The sequence below is a fragment of the Hyperolius riggenbachi genome, chromosome 9 (genome assembly GCF_040937935.1).
Source record: "Hyperolius riggenbachi isolate aHypRig1 chromosome 9, aHypRig1.pri, whole genome shotgun sequence".
NCBI lineage: Eukaryota > Metazoa > Chordata > Amphibia > Anura > Hyperoliidae > Hyperolius > Hyperolius riggenbachi.
In genome coordinates, this window is record NC_090654.1 from 63,228,729 (window position 1) to 63,246,862 (window position 18,134).

Consider the following 18,134-nt stretch of genomic DNA (forward strand, 5'->3'; position numbering starts at 1 on the left):
AAGAGTTAAGAAACTCCAGTTGTTATCTCTATGCAAAAAAGCCATTAAGCTCTACGACTTTCAAAGTCATGGAGAGGGCTGTTATATGACTTTTATTATCTCAACTGTTTTCTTTTTCTCTGCCAGAGTAGAGGTCATTAGTTCACAGACTGCTCTGAAAGAATCATTTTGAATGCTGAGTGTTGTGTAATCTGCACATATTAGAGAATGATGCAATGTTAGAAAAAACACTATATACCTGAAAATAAAAATATGAGAACGTTTCCTTTGCTGCTAATCTTCTAGTAATTATTCATAGTACAAAACCAATTCATTATATCATTTTTTTTTTCCGCTTCAGTGTCTCTTTAAGCTACATACATACACACTGCCAATAGCTGTTTTCCATAGGGATTTAGACCTGATTTCTAGGGGCATTGTTCCATGGAGAAGCTCCTACAGACATGCCCCTCGGCTACAGTGACGTTGAGGCCTCTTGCACACTACATGCGATTTCGATTTTGACGCAATTTTACATGCGATTCAGATTTGCTATTTTTAATCGCAAATCGGATTTGCAGTGTGCAGGGGGAGTAGGGCATCACGGAGTGCCTTCCAGCAAATGGCGTAAGGAGGGAAACGATGCACTTACCCTTTCAGTGGATTTAAGATCTGGTATACAGAATCTTTACACAAGCTCGGGGGACACCTGTACACATGCTGGATTCTTGGATGTGATTTCCCCAATCCGCCATCTTGGACAAGGTCCGTCTACCAAGTGTACAAGGTCTTCTCCTTCTGGGCATCTCCTACCTTTCTCAATGTTGCCTCTACAGCCAAATCTCTGCTGTAGTCATATTTTCCTTCTTTCATCTGAAGAACATTGCAAAAATTAAACATATCATTCCCCCAGAGGATCTCCCAACCCTAGTTCACGCCTTCATCACATCACGGCTGGACTACTGCAATGCCCTCTATACAGGCCTCCCAAACAAGGACCGGTACCACCTGCAACTAGTACAGAATGCTGCTAACAGATTGCTAACAAACCAGCCTTGTCACTGTCACATTACACTGATCCTTCGCTCACTGCACTGGCTACCTGTAAAATGGAGAATACTCTTCAAGATTGGACTGTTGACATTCAAATCCCTACACAATTTTGGCCCTGGATACATGAAGGACTTGCTGAAACTTCACCACACCTCTCACAACCTCAGAAAAGCAGGATCCATAAACTTCACTCCCAGAGTGCACCTCAAAACCTTTGGAGCCATAGCTTTCTGTCATACTTCCCCTACCCTTTGGAATTCCCTACCGCACCCAGTAAAGAAAAACAAAAGTTTGCTTTCCTAAAACAGAAAGAATTTGCGATAATTCAGGTTGGAGTGAGCTCGAGATGTCTCCCAGGCACCACTGCTGAATATATGCAAATTAACCATTGTACCCTTAGAAGCTAAACACACCTCCAGAACCGCTGGAATGCAATGATGTGTCAGCTTGTTAATATGTACAGAGCCATAATAATCCAACATGCATACAGACTGTTTCGGATTGTTTGATCCTCATCAGTGCATGGCATGGATTAATTTGGCTCTATGGAATAGGGCTTGTAAATCCGAGAGGCACAGACTAACCAGCAAGCTCATGGTGACCCAGAACTCATTGGGGTGTGTAAGGGACTACAATGGTCCTAATGCATGTTGGATTATTATGGCTCTGTACATATTAACAAGCTGACACATTGCATTTCAGCGGTTCTGGAGGTGTGTTTAGCTTCTAAGGGTACAATGGTTAATTTGCATATATTCAGCAGTGGTGCCTGGGAGACATCTCGAGCTCACTCCAACCTGAATTATCGCAAATTCTTTCTGTTTTAGGAAAGCAAACTTTTGTTTTTCTTAACATCTTAGTAAGGGGGCTTTTAGGACCATTGTAGTCCCTTACACACCCCAATGAGTTCTGGGTCACCATGAACTTGCTGGTTAGTCTGTGGCACCCAGTAAAGACAGCCCCATCCCTGTAGCTTTTCAAATCCAGACTTAAAAGACACCTGTTAAGCCTGACATTTGCAGACTTATAGAACTCTTCCTCTGTACCACAATTTACCAATCAACCAATTACTGGTCTAAGCCATGCTTATACGTCCTATGGGAGAAAAGCCCTATACAAATGTTGTTTGCTGTTGTTGTTGAATTTGTTGTATTTATCCAATATAGCTCTTTGCACACCTTGGAGTATGTCCACTGCACCTAAACAGGGCCCTACCCACCCTGAGTGAGTCAGACTCCTCATGTGCACTTTCAGTGGTAACTTGTTTTTGTGAGTACACATCGTTTTTGTATGATGTTTATCCATCTAGTTCCTAGCTACTACACTATATTTAGCTCTTGTTTGTTCACTGTTTCTTTTTAAGGTGTTCTGGCCTATGAGTTTTAAGGGGCCCATAAACTGGTCGATTTCAGCAATCAATCGATCGATTCTAAAGAATCGATTGATCGATCAGAAATCGATTCTTTCTAATTCCCAAATCGATCGATTTTCAGCCGATTTCAATCGATTTGATCTATCTGACAGGATGGAAGATCTAGGTAGCCAGCAGCAGATCGATGGTCCTAGAGTTGCATGGGATCTATTGGTCTAATAATGCATTTAGATCGATTTCCAATAGATTTCAGTCTGTAATCTATTGGAAATCTGTTCTTAAGCTGGCCATACACTAGTCCGATTCCCGCCAGATCGACAGCAGATTAGATCACTGGGATCGAATCTGCTGTCACATCGTTCCCGCTACATGCCGAATTTCGATCCATTTTGTCCGATCCCGTCGATCGCTCCGTGCGGAAAGTTACCGTCGATCGCCCGCGGGTATGGAGTGCGTCGCTAGCGGCGTTCGAGTGCCCGACGACCGACGCAATAGAGCGGCAATACATTACTTGCTCCGCCGGCGCGACTGCCCCCGGTCACCGCTGCTCCGTCTCCGATCTGGTCTGATCTCCGGGTCTGGCATGCTTCACTTCCTCCTGCCCGGCAGGAAGTTTAAACAGTAGAGGGCGCTCTACTGTTTAAGCTTCCTGCCGGGCAGGAAGAAGTAAAGCATGCCGGACCTGGAGACCAGAGCGGAGACGGAGCAGCGGTGACCGGAGGCAGTCGTGCCGGCGGAGCAGGTAATGTATGCGGGGGGGGCGGGGGGGGGAGCGGCGGCAGCACCACCACCACCACAACAGATTGTGAACGGTTTCAGGCTGAAATCGGTTCACAATCTGTTTGCAGTAAAGGCAGCCATGCGATCCCTCTCTGATCAGATTCGATCAGAGAGGGATCTATCTGTTGGTCGAATCTGATGGCAAATCGACCAGTGTATGGCCACCTTTAGTGTGTGGCACACATCAGATAGATTCCTGTCAGATTTTACTTGAAAGGCATCTGACAGATATCTGATGGTCAAATCTGCTGCAAATCTATAAGTGTATGGCCACCTTTAGTCTGTTTGAAAACAAGGTATGCTGACTAAAGACAATAGACTTATTCTGCTATCTGCAGTCTGTAATGCTGTAAAATACTCATAATGTTCCCAGTCCCTCCCAATGTTTTGATGTCTAGGCTCAAAAGGAAGCCAAAGCTAAAAGTAACTTTTTTTTCCATTGTTGTTACTGAGAGTAATAATGTGATTTTGTAACCGTACTTATATATATGTACTCTGTAGATCTTTGGGATTTTAGGGATAAGTTTGCCTACAGTTCTGATGTCTCTCCTATAAAATATAACTTACCGTATATTTTCTAAAACCACTGGCTCAAAAAGGAATGTTTTTGTAATTGCTTTATCCACTGTCCTGAAATGGTGCATTATGGGTATTATGTTTCGGAAAAGGAGAAGTGACCATGTGTTTATACCTGCTTTTTTTAGAAGGGTATTTCCATCCTTGTTTCCAATGGTAGTGATTGTGGGTCTTCTTAACTTAATTGGGTGCCCTATTTCGCTTGTGTAGTCTTGCATTACCAAATGCAGAATCCTACAAATTTAGATTTTGAAGTGATTAGGGGCAAATTCCATGCTTCTCAGCCTTTTGGTGGAGCTCGGGGAAATCAGATTATCCTCCTGTCTCCAATGGTATTGCATGGATAGCGCAATTTATTTTTATTTTGTTTGTTTTTTTGATAGCTTGAAACCACAAGCAGAGTACAGGGGACTAAAAGAGACCAAAAGCCCTCCTACTAAAAAAAAGAAATGCTTAGGTAGGCTGGAAAAAAGACATACTTCCATCCAGTTCAACCAGAAAATAAGGTACAACACCCTCACAAATCTCAGTTGATACAAAGGAAGGCAAAAAACCCTTACAAGGCTTTAACCAATTAGCCCTACAAGGGAAAAAAATCCAACTGTTGGATTGACTTGAGCTGCATCCAGCAGTGGCTGGATAGTGTAATGGTTAAGGGTTCTGCCTCTGACACAGGAGACCTGGGTTCGAATCTTGGCTCTGTCTGTTCAGTAAGCCAGCACCTATTCAGCAGGAGACCTTGGGCAAGTCTCGCTAACACTGCTACTGCCTATAGAGCGCGTCCTAGCGGCTGCAGCTCTGGCACTTTGAGTCAGGAGCCAGGAGAAAAGTGCTATATAAGTGTTTGTCTTTTGTCTCATTAGTTGTTGGTCGCCTCTTATCAGAGATAACGCCTTGTCGTTTGCACGTCTTTTACTTGACAAAAGTTTTCCAACTTCTTCAAGTTGTTTGATAATCGTGCATTTAAAAGACTTTTGTTGAGCGTGTGTATGAGCCTTAAGAATTCCATAAAGCACAGTGTGCTGAGAATAGGTCTGTGATTCCCCCTCCTGCGGGTTTCACCCTAGGTAGCTGCCTTGTTTGCTTATACCTGAAAACGGCACTGGGTGAGGCTTTTCATTCACTTAAGACAGTCGAGGTTCTGCTTATAGAGAATTCCCACTACTGATTGAAATCCTCCATGAAGCTCACCTCTGCTGAACACACCAAGCCTTCTAACAGCTGACCTGAAACAAGACCTTCAACCTCTCTGGAAACTTGATTGCCTGTGATTGCCCTCACTCCACCCTGTGAGTAATCCTTTATACATTATCCAAGGCATATGCACCAAGTGACTATTTTCCACATTTATGTTATCATTTATCTTCTAAAACAAGGAACTTTACTTAAAATAAATCTATGATCCAACTCTGTGCAGGAATGAAAGGATTTTGCATAGACCCCCTTTGATCCCAGCAGGACTCCAGAAGTACAAGCTATCTGAACAAGTCTATTGTCTCTAATGTCAACATACAAATACTCATCAAAGGACCTTTTCTCTGCATGCCCTCCCAAGAATCAATTACAAATTAACACCTCTCTGGCTCTACTCTTAAAATCCTTTGGGATACTCAGGAAATGCAGAAGGGGGCGGAGAGGTAGTGGATCCAAGTATAAAAAACATATTTGCCCTCAGAAAAGCTTAATCACAGCTACACTCTGCAATGCCAGATCGATAAATAATAAGACTGCAACTATACATGACCTAATAGAGCTCTCTGATTTGACCTTTTTGACAGAGACCTGGCTTGGGAAGCATGCAGGCCCAACTCTTGAAGCAACCGTGCCGGCCAATTATTCAATCTTGCACTGTGAGAGACAAGTCGGCAAGGGTGGGGGGGTTGCCATATGCTTCAGATCCTCCTTGAACATAAGGCCCCTGCCCATAGGCCCCACTGAAACCTTTGAATGTATTGCAGCTCAACTGTCAGCAGAAGTAAACATCAACATATTGCTCATATACCGCCCCCCAAAAAATGGTCCAGCCTTTCTTAAGGAAATATCTGAACTCTTATCCTGCGTAACAGTGGAACACCCTAGATGGATCATCCTGGGAGACTTCAATGCATGGGTGGATGATCACGACTCCCAGCTAGGAAGTGAACTACTTCTCATAATGAATGAACTGGGTTTCTCTCAGGCTATCAACCTCCCCACCCATACGAAAGGGCACACCCTGGATCTTATATTTCATTCCGGACTTTTAATATCACACATGGATATAAACCCAGTGGTATGGTCAGACCACCACACCATCCACTTCTCTCTGACAGCACCAGCGATAAAACACAGAGGGAAAGAACTCATAAAATACCGTTCACTGAAAGATGTCTCACCCCAGCACGTTCAGAATATCCTCAACTTCGACGCATTAACCAATCATTGCGCAGACCCAGACTCCATGGTCCTGATTTACAACCATGCAGTGTCATCTGCCTATGACGCCCTCGCTCCAGTTCGCATCAAACGATCTACACCACTTCACCATGCACGGTGGTTTGACAGCTCACTAAAGGACCTAAAGAAAGAAGTGCGCAGACTAGAAAGGAAGTGGCGAAAATCTCAGAATTCAAAAGATAAACACACCCTTGTCTCTCACCGGGAAAGCTACCAAAATGCGATCACCAAGAAAAAATCCTCCTACCTATCACAGGAGATCGCAAAGGCCGCCAACAGACCAGCCCAACTATTCCGCACAGTTGATAGACTATGTAATCCATCCTGTCTAAAACCCACTATAACTCCCTCAAAGGAGCTATGTGAGAAATTTGCCTGCTACTTTGCTGACAAAGTATCTTCTATTCGGTCTCTCATTCAGTCCACAGCACCCAAGACTCATGCAACTAATGGAAATAGCTGCAAAAACAACCTAACACCCTGGACTGATTTCAAAAGTATTAGTGAGGAAGAGATCTCAGACACCCTCTGTCGTCTCCACCAGACAACCTGCGACCTGGACCCTGGACCAACTAAACATATGCTGAAATGCCCTGACCTGCTTGGTCCAGCATTTCACAAAATAGTAAATTGCTCTCTGCAAGCAGGGAGGTTTCCTACCTCTCTAAAAGAAGGAATCATCAAGCCCCTTCTCAAAAAACCTTCCATGGATCCAGATGCTATGAGCAGCTACAGACCTGTCTCCAACCTCCCCTTCTTAGGTAAAGTTATTGAAAAGGCTGTCTATCTGCAACTTGAAACCAGGCTGTCAGTAAACAACATCCTGGACCCTCTACAATCTGGCTTTAAGAAACACCACAGCTGTGAAACAGCCCTCATCCAAGTCTGCAACGATCTGCTCATGGCAAGGGACAGAGGGGAATGCTCCATCCTAATCCTGTTGGATCTCTCAGCGGCTTTTGATACAGTTGACCATGAAATCCTGCTTAACAGACTGCAGGAGTACTGTGGCATCAGTGGATCAGTCCTCCAGTGGTTCAGATCATTCCTGACTGACAGAACACAGAGAGTATCCCTAGGACCTATAATGTCCAAACCTGCACCTCTACAATTCGGAGTGCCACAAGGATCAATCCTATCCCCTCTGCTGTTTGCAATCTACATGTTGCCACTCGGTACACTTATCCAACGACATGGCCTGACGTACCACTGCTACGCCGATGACACACAGCTATACCTGTCCTTCAAACCTGGTGGAACAGACCCTACCCCAAAAATAAACTCTTGCTTAGCTGAGCTTCAGGCATGGATGAATGATAACTGGTTGAAACTGAATGCTGACAAAACTGAGGTCCTGTTTGTCCAAAGCCAGTGCTCGCCATCAAAACAGCTCTATCCTAAAGCAACACCAATCAGGATTGGGAATTCAGACATAAACAGCTCCAACCTTGTGCGCAGCCTTGGCGTACTAATCGATGGGGAATTGAGTTTCAGAAACCAAATTTCATCTGTAGTTAAATCTTCCTTCTTTCATCTGAAGAACATTGCAAAGATTAAACATCTGATTCCCCCAGAGGATCTTCAAACCCTAGTCCACGCCTTCATCACATCACGGCTGGACTACTGCAATGCCCTTTATGCTGGCCTCCCCAAAAAAGACTTGCGTCGCCTGCAATTAGTGCAGAATGCTGCTGCCAGATTGCTAACAAACCAGCCTCGCCACTGTCACATTACACCGATCCTTCGCTCACTGCACTGGCTACCAGTAGAATGGAGAATACTCTTCAAGATTGGACTGCTGACATTCAAATCCCTGCACAATCTGGGCCCTGGATACATGAAGGACTTGCTGAAGCTGCACCACACCTCTCACAACCTCAGATCAGCAAGTTCTATAAACTTGGTCACTCCCAGAGTGCACCTCAAAAAATCTGGAGACAGAGCCTTCTGTCATGCTGCCCCTACTCTTTGGAACTCCCTACCACACCCAGTAAAGACAGCACCATCCCTGGAGCTATTCAAATCCAGACTGAAAAGCCACCTGTTTAGCCTGGCATTTCCAGATTTATAAAATTCTTCCCCTGTACCACGATGGTCGGAGCCATGCTTATGCGCTTTGAGTCCCACGGGAGAAAAGCGCTTTACAAATGTTATTTGTTGTTGTTGTTGTTGATTCGGGAAGCCAGAATAAACAGCATTTGAGCAGTGGATCACTCTAGCCACTATTATCTGCTGTGATTTGGCTATATCGTTAGTGCGGTTCTATTATTGAATTTGCCATTGCGATATATCCGTCCAGATAGACTGCCCTGCTGCAGCTGAGCCATGCGCGCTCCCGCCGCCTTCCGTTAGCCCAGAGATCAATAAATGGGAACACAGTTCCCATTCATTGATCTAAGTCCCCATATGAAAGACCGACACCGCAAGCGAGACCGCTCCGTCTTTCATAATTCCTCTTCTGCCCCATCCACGCTTTACTTCCGCTTGTGTAGTAATACTACGCGTGCAGAAGTAAGATCCAAGGGCATCTTGTGGCCAAATAGTAAAATTACATCTGGAAATTAAAAAAAAAAAAGATAATTACATTTTTTTTCTGTTAAAATTTAGTCCCTTACTGCCCACACTCCCCAATAGCTACACACAAAAAAATGTTGTAAAAAGTAAAATAAAAATACAATAAAAAAAAAAGTACATAAATAGTTACCTTAGGGACTAAACTTTTCTAATATGTATGTAGTAAGGTATATTACTGTTATTTTTTAAAATATGGGCTTGTAATAAGTGATGGATGCAAAACTGAAAAAATGCAACTTTATTTCCAAATAAAATATCACGCCATACATTGTGATAGGGACATAATTTAACCGGTGTAATAACCGGGACATGGGATTTAATTACGGTAGCATGTATTAATTTCAAACTATAATGGCCAAAAACTGAGAAATAATGAATTTTTTTCCATTTCTTTCTTAATCTTCCTGTTAAAATGGATTTAGAATAAAATAATTCTTAGCAAGATGTACCACCCAAAGAAAGCCTAAATGGTGGCAGAAAAAAACAAGATATAGATCATTTCAGTGTGATAAGTAGTGATAAAGTTATTGGTGAATGAATGAGAGGTGAAAGTTGCTCAGATGCATAAGGTGAAACAACACTGTAGGCTGAAGTGGTTAAAGAGAATTTTAGTTGAATTTTTCAATGAACCATGACAAATATAGACAGAACAACAACCCGCCCCCTTCCCTGAGCACCCAAACATTAACAGTTGGGCCCACAGAAATAAGTACAGAATGTGCATACAATGCGTTTGTCAATATAACTAAATAATGGGCAATAGATCTTGAACTATATTGTCCATTAGATACAAACACAGTATATCATAGATTGCCATCTGCCACACTCGCATTAATATCCAAGTCCTGATATGCCACTAATACTTTCCAATCCCCTACTGATGGAACTTGAGGTAGTGCTCATTTAAAAAGGGATAAAACTCTGATATAACATTCAATAAAAATGTGTTTTCTTACTTTTTATTACCCATACAGTTATCATATTTGCTTTTGTGCACAAGTAATATTGTCTGTTTACAAATTCCAAAAATACAGTTTATCTGCTCTAAAAGCCGCCATTGCATTTTAGTGCATAGCTGCTGTATTTATATATTGTGATCTATCTAGTGATCTCTTTTCAGCTCTTTCTGCTTCTCACTTTAGTATAGCTCAGTTTTGGCAGTTTGCTAATGTTTACTAAATGTATCTGACAAAGGAATGTCAACAACAGTTAGCATTATCACCTCTTCAGATGGGGCCAGAATCTGCCCACCGAAGCAAGGAGCTTTCCACTGAAGATCAAAGCTCTGTTTAACTGTGTGAATGCTGTTCTGCTAAAAAAATAAACAGAAAAGAAACAATTTTGGTAGTAGATTTTATAATCTGTAAATATTTTTTAGAACAAAGAGGAAATGCTTTCATACCATGTTAACTACCAGGCATTTCCTGGCATAAAAGAATACAAATCTCAAAAAAGTTTTATTGGGCTTACCGCTCGCTGCATTGTCAATAATGCTTTGAAGGAAAGAGTGACATCATGCTTGGCTAATCTGGCAGGTGCAAAGCCTGTCTGAGAAAATCATTTCATTTGTATTAATTCATCAGTAGAACTGATAACAGCAGACATATAGGACGTTTTCATACTCTCACAAACCAGAATCCAGGGACTGCCACCTCACTTTAGCCTTAGCATTCCAGACCTTTAACACTGTAATCATAAGGAGATCCTTCTTTTATTGACTGTGTCATCCTCCTCTATGCAATAACAGCCTCTGGCTATAAGAGCTCCTTGTTGTGAGGGTTAATTTACCAACTCATCTTTTCAAAATTCCATCACATATGATCAGCAAACTTCCCAGGAAAGAATTATTATCAGAGCCCAACTGGAGCTAAATTTTCCAAATTACGTCGCTCCTCCAGCTATCATTCTTCTTGTATAGGGCAGACTGTAGAGGTATTCTGCTCGCTATATTATAATAGACTGTGTTACAACCTCATTCTTTACTGATGGATGTATTCTAACATGACTGGTAAATATGTCCACACAGAAATATCAGTGATCATTAATAATTACTGCCTATTTTCCATCCCACCAGAGACACTCTGAGAGGTTAAAGAGCACAGAGACGATGACTGCAAGGTTTTATGAGCAAGATCTACAGAAATGCGAAAGGTTAAGGTAAGACTTTATAGGACAAATGTACTTATGTTAAATCGACCGGACATTTCTCCCTGATCAATATTGTGATGCATTAATGAAAGCCACAGTAGGAAGGAATCATTAGGCATTCTATCTGCAGAAGCTGATGTCTTTGCAATGCATACATAACACATGGCAGTCTGGTAGATGCCTAGAGAAAGATGACCAACCTGGTAGTCGATTTATGACACTAAAGCAGGCCATACACTGGCTCGATTCACGGCCGTTTCGACAGCAGATCCGATCCTGGGATCGAATCTGCTGCCAATCGCTTGCGCTAAACGCACCCGCCGATCCGATTTCCTCCCGAAATCGGATCGGTCCGTCGATCGCGCCGTGCGGGAAATTACCCTCGATCGCCCGGCGGTAGGAGCGCGTCGCTTGCGGCGTACGATTCGGGCCCGATCCGAGCATGTATACATTACCTGAAGCTGGCTCCGGGGTCCTCTTCTCCTCGCTGCACCGCATTTCCGCATGTCCCAGTGTACGCTTATACTTCCTGTGTCACTCCGGTGACCAGGAAGTTGAAATAGAGGGCGCTCTATTTGAACTTCCTGGTCACGGAGTAACACAGGAAGCGCCGGGATGGAGCAAGAACAGCGGTGCGGTGCAGTGCAGTGCGGAGAAGACACCCGGGAGCCAGCCTCAGGTAATGTATACGGGGGGGGGGGGGGGGGACAGGCGGCAGGAGCAGCTGAACAGATTGTGATCGGTTTCAGGCTGAAATCGATTCACAATCTGTTTGCAGTAAAGGCAGCCATACGATCCCTATCTGATCAGATTCGATCAGATAGGGATCTGTCAGCTGGTCGATCTAATGGCACATCGACCAGTGTATGGCCACCTTAAGGGTAGGTACATACACTAAATTCAAGATCGTCTTGGAAATCTAGTCCAATTGGATTGAGGTTAAGTATCCTGCATATAAGAATCAGGTGGAGTGTAGCCAGGCAAACTTGTGGGTATGCCCCCCCCCCCCTCCCCGAATTGAAATGATCACATAGCTCCCGACAATTTGCACCGCATGTTATAGCTGCGGTGAGCCCCCCCAAACAACACTCTCAGTATAGGTAGGTAGCCAGCTATAAGTGCCCCCAGTATAGGTAGCTAGTTAGTTACCCCACTATAGGTTAGCCAGGTACAGTTGCCCCCAGTATAGGTTGGCCAGGCACTCTCTTCACTTCCTGTTCCTTGGTGCTGCCCCAGACTTCTACCTCCCGAGGAAGTTGCCTCACTTAGCATCATGGGCGGACCGGGCCTGAGTGTAGCATCATTGGAGGGAAGAAAAGCAGCAGGAAACACGGATGTTGGATGCCCAGCAGCTTCTGAAACTGCAGTAATAAAAATAGTATAAAATAGTAATAACAGTAATAAAAAGATTCCTGGAAGAAAGATTGATTTGGTCAGGTAAGTATGCTTTGTAAAAAAAAATATATATATAGCTAAAAAAGACCAAAAAAACCTCTACTAAATTGCTGTGCAAAACAGAAATTGGCATCTTAAAACAGAAAGTATTTGTGATTATTCCGAATGGAGTGAGCATATGAGGTCTCCCACAATGCATCACTGCTGTATATGCAAAACAACAAAGGGATGATTTGCATATTCAGCAGTGATGCATTGTGGGAGACCTCATATGCTCGCTCGGACCTGAATGATAGCTAATACCTATGTTATATTTTAAGGTGTGTACACACCTTTGACTTATGTCGCCCGTCAAGGATCGGGACTCAATCCACTTGGGCATCCTGGGCCAGCCAGTATAGACGCGTGTCAGCTATATAGCTAACGACATGTTCTGTTGCTATGTGGCGATGCAGATGGACGACAGAGCGGCACATGCATGGCAGGTGGGGGAGTGGGTTGAACAGTGAATTCGGTTGTCAGTCAGGTGAGTTGATCCACTGGTTGGATTGCTCGCGGGTTGGTGGTCTGGGGCTGCAGTACACAGGCTTGGTTATCCACTGAGGCGGTTGTTATCGGCTGCCTCAGATGATTTTAGTCAAGTGTTTGTACGAGCCTTAAGACCTGAAAGGACAAATGAGGGTAAAAGAGGGACTTAGGGTGGCCATGCATCAGTCGATGTGCCACCAGATTGACCATTTGATAGATCCCTCTCTGATCGAATCTGATCGGAGAAGGATGTATTGCCTGCCTATACACTGCACACCGATTTTCAATAGATTCCAGTGGAGCAGACGCTCGCGGTGACAGTGGACACCGGAGGGGGCCAGGAGTCACGCCGGCAGTGAATATTTAACAATGCGCACAAAGGAGACACATTCACTTGGGGGGGACACTGGCAGGGGGTCTTATCGGTCGAGCCCTTGCAGCCGAGATTTTCCATCATTCCCGATCCATCCATTTGACTGATTTCAGCCAGAAATCGATCCATAGATCGATTTGGGTGGTCATGTTTCGGCATAACTTATATTTAGTATTGTATGGGCAACATCAGTTCAACAATAGGGGACTGCCCTACACAAAAAAGAGGGACTGTTGTATATAGGTAGCTATGCAGTCTGCATTATTTTTTATATATTAGACGTTAGATCTTATATTGAGTGGTGCAAAGTGGTAGGCCACTGAAACAGTGAGGAAGTTATCGATCATATCCATGATCTATTGGTATATGGCCAGCTAATGTTATAAGTACAACTACCGGTATGGACTGAAGCTCCTGTATTGTTGTTGCTGTAAAGGTGGCCATACACTTATAGATTTTCAGCAGATTCGACCATCAGATTTCTGTCAGATGCCTGTCAAGTCGAATCTGACAGTAATCTATCTGATGTACCACACACTAGGAACAGATTTCCAATAGATTTTAGAATTAAATCTATTGGGAATAGATCTAAATAACCATTACATCCAAAGCAACTCTATGTGCCATCGATCTGCTGCCAGCAGCAGACCGATCTTAATTTTTCTATCGAGTTAGATAGATCAAATCGATCTAAATCAGCCGCAAATCGATGGATCGGCTGATTTGATATAATCTATTTCCAGTCGATCGATTCTATCAAATCGATCGATTGATGGCTGAAATCTGCCAGTGTATGGGCCCCTTAACTTTATGTGCTTGACTGCTTTCTTTATTTGATGTTAGTTCTGTTAACTCTCCCCCCATGTTGTAAAGTCAGAGCAGGCTCCATGCTTTTGCCTCTTGGAGGTCACACAATCATTGTGGCACACACATAACACCCTGGATTGGCCAGACCTCCTCATCGCAGACGCTAGACCCAGAATAATAACAAAGGCTCAGTCATAATGACATAAAGCAAACACTGCAGTGCCGTGTCTGAGCGTGCTCTGTCTGTCTTCCTCTTTTTGAATCCTGACTCCCCCCATCACCCCTCCAAACATTGCCAACGTCTGCCTAAGTGCTGTGTGTGTTTGCTCAATAATTTATTTGCAATTCAAGTGGACTTTAACACACATGATGACTATTGTCTTGTTTAAATTTTCCGCCAGGAAAAAAAAAGGGAAGGAGAAGTATGATTATTGGCTGTGTGTTCTGCCATCTGTCAGCTCAGCCCACACCCACCTCTACCTGCCAGGCAGGGCCTCACCTGTGCTGACAAAGTGGAGGGTGCGGCAGCCATCTGCCCAGCACAAGAGGCAGTTAACCCTTTCTCACAGAACGCTGCAGAGTCTGGACGCCCAGCCTGAAGAAGCTGTGCAATGTATGTCCTAAGAGCTTGTCACTGCGAGTTCTAGGCCCCTGTGGATGTACTGCAGGCCACACTGTACAATCTACATATCAGACCTGAGTTAAAGTGGATCTGAGCTCTAGCTCAGGACAGAAGGAAAACATATAGAAATTCACCTTGTATGTATTTAGAGTTTAGCCTGTCTAATTCCCCCTCATCTGTGACTAATCACAAGTTGTAATTTTATCCATCAGCTGTGTCCGCTACCTGCCATGCCAGAGAGCTAATTGGTAAATGCAGAATGTTGACAATATGTCTGATTCTGTGAAAAGCAGGAAGTAGACAGATTTATTGCAGGATTTGTATCAGCTGTAACAAAATGTTTTTCTAAAGGTTATTATGCTGTTGTGTATCTTATAAAGCAGAAAGTAAGTTCTGAGTTCAGGTATCCTTTAAGTTAAAGTTTTGAAGCTATAGACACACATTCCAGTATTTCCCTCTGAAGGGATCATTGGGGATCGCTTTCCATGAACAAGTTCAGACTTTACAGATGTGTGGCTGGGTTCCCAGCCAAGCTGCATGTTCTGCTGTATGTAGAAGGTCCAGGGTAGGATGCAAAGAGCAGTGTCTACTGTATAAACATTAAAGGGATCATCAAGCTTATTAACGTACCCCACAATCTACTTACCTGGGGCTTCCTCCAGCCCCTTGCAGCTGTCGTCCCATGCTGCAGCTCCACTCTCAGCTGCCGGCCCGGGTTGCCCGCCAGTACAGAGGGCGACCTCAAGGTCGTCCTTTACTGCGCCTGCGCGAGCGCCGATGTGAATCAAGTCCGCGCTGTCCGGACTGTATTGCGCAGGCTCCGTAGTTCTGCGCCTGCACAGTACAGTCCTGATAACGTGGACTTGATTGACAGTGGCGCTTGCGCAGTAGAGGACAGCCTGGCAAGACACTGTGCATGGGCCCCGGGCCAGCGGGTTACAGCAGAGCTGCGGCGTGGGACACGTCAGCTGCAAAGGGCTGGAGGAAGCCCCAGGTAGGTAGCTGAGGGGTAGGTTAGTCATTTAAGGTGGCCACTAACGGTCCAATTTCTAGCGAACAATCGGATTGGTTGTAAATAGTCTCCATTGGTGGACACAATCGATTATGAATGAGTGAAAAAAATGTCGCCCGAATGAATTTTCGTCGAACCAAAATTTTAATTTTCTTGTTGGTTGTGATAGATGGGAAGTAAAGATTGGTTCAGTGATGGTGTAGTGAACGATTTATTACAATATTTCACTTCCAATCAGAATTTCTGATCGCTCGAACGATTTTTCGCTAGAAATTGGACCGTTAGTAGCTACCTTAACAATCCATTCTTTTTGCTCGGCTTAGAGCTCGTTTCCAAATAGTGCACTTTCGTGCACCCATATGGAAACGCGATCGCATGGACAGCAGACAGTGCATAGACTGCACTATCTGCCATTTCCATTCATGCATGACGATTCACCGCTGAATCGTCGCGCAAGGTTTGCTGCATTCGCGGGCGATTCAGTCCGCGATCCCATTTAGTTTAATGAAGGTGATCGCAAGTCCCACCCCCCGGCCGGAAGTGACATGCAACGCAGAGCCACAGCATGGAAACGAGCCCTTACACCTCCTTAGAAAGCCAGGGTTTGTGGTCTGTACCAACATACAGTGCTGCGGGTTCAGTACAAGTATGCAAGAGATCTGAGACTGGGGCAAGCAATAGGCAAAAAATTCAGGATCTTAATGTGAAAAGTTTGTATAAACTTTCTCCAGACCTGCTGCTGTGATTGCTTTTTTTTTGTTGTTGTTTTTTTGGGGCTTTTAATGGTTTTTTGTTTGTTTTTAATAAACATATTTTATTGATGTTTTTGATTCATTTTTGAACGCTAATTTCTAATCAGAATATCTTCTGATTCAAACATCCTTTTAAATATTATGCGAGGGTTCAAACATTATTTGTTATACCTACTGTATATATTAATTTCAATGAATTTGGTAAGGTAAATGACTCATTGTGAGTGGTTTGGTGTATCCTGCTCAGGACTGTACTGGGAAGATGTGACAAGCATACTATTATGCTGCGCAATGTCCCATGTAGCTCTCTTCATATCTGGCGTTCATCCCCCCCCCCCCACCTCCTCCTCCCAGCCAAATCATCAACACTCAGGTTGTGCTCAGCATGTTAGCCTATCTGTAATGCATTTCCTGCTTAGCTTCCTGCCTCTGCCTGGAGCAGATAAGAGGCTGTAGATTGTGACACAGCTCAGCGCAGCGGTGCTAACCCACGTCTGAGGAATTGCTAATAGGTCCCCTTAGATTGTGTTCTCTGCTATAGCTGTGAATGATATGGGGAGGGTTCAATCTGGGGCCCTTTTCAGCAGCGTTTCAGCATTTTACTGATCGCCAATGTAGTGAAATATTTTGAGACCCCGCAGATTTTGCAACTTGCCATTCAGCGCATGCACGCTGTACGTACTGCACATAACTGCGCATGCCTGGCTTCTTTTCGTAATCCTGGCTGTAATTATTTGCAACTGATATTTTTTGTTTTTTGGGTGTGTGTGGATGGGAGTGGGTGTGGTTAAGGTTAGATGTTGGTTGGGAAATTTTAAGGTTAGGTGTTGGTGGCGAGCTCTTCTAAAACAGCGCAGGAGATTTGGCCGCAGCCGGCGCCACCATAGGCCATAATAGGAATTATGGCAATAGCAGTGCTCAGTGAGTAAAGGGGAATAGTAATTAACGCCGCCAGGACTTGTACAGGAGCAGGGTAAGCTGTATATCGGCTTTATCTTGCGCCCAAAACTCCCGGCGGCACATTCATAGGTATGTGTTACTGGGGAGGCGGTTAAGGTTAGGTGTCAGCATGGGATGGGATGTGGTTAGGGTTATGCATAAATAATTGCAGCTGGTTGCAAAATCTGACAAAGTTGCAAAAATCTCCACTACACCAGCGATCAGCAAAGTGTTGTTTCAATGCATCCCTATGGGACCATTCTCACTGCAGCGTTTGCGATTTGTATAAATGGCAAACAAAATCAAAACAAACAAGCAGAGCCTTCCTATGATGCAGCTGCGAGGACATTTGTATAGCTCATAAACTAAAGAAAAAAGTGTCCATGACATAAATATACTGTACATCAACACTGGGTAGTCAAAAATAGTAACACCGTTTACTAGGGACTTATCCCAAAAACATAAAAACATTAAAAACAAGCAGCGTCTGGTAATGAATATAATTTCACATCATATAGTATACAGTGGTTTGCAAAAGTATTCGGCCCCCTTGAAGTTTTCCACATTTTGTCACATTACTGCCACAAACCTGAATCAATTTTATTGGAATTCCACGTGAAAGACCAATACAAAGTGGTGTACACGTGAGAAGTGGAATGAAAATCATACATCATTCCAAACATTTTTTACAAATAAATAACTGGAAAGTGGGGTGTGCGTAATTATTCAGCCCCCTGAGTCAATACTTTGTAGAACCACCTTTTGCTGCAATTACAGCTGCCAGTCTT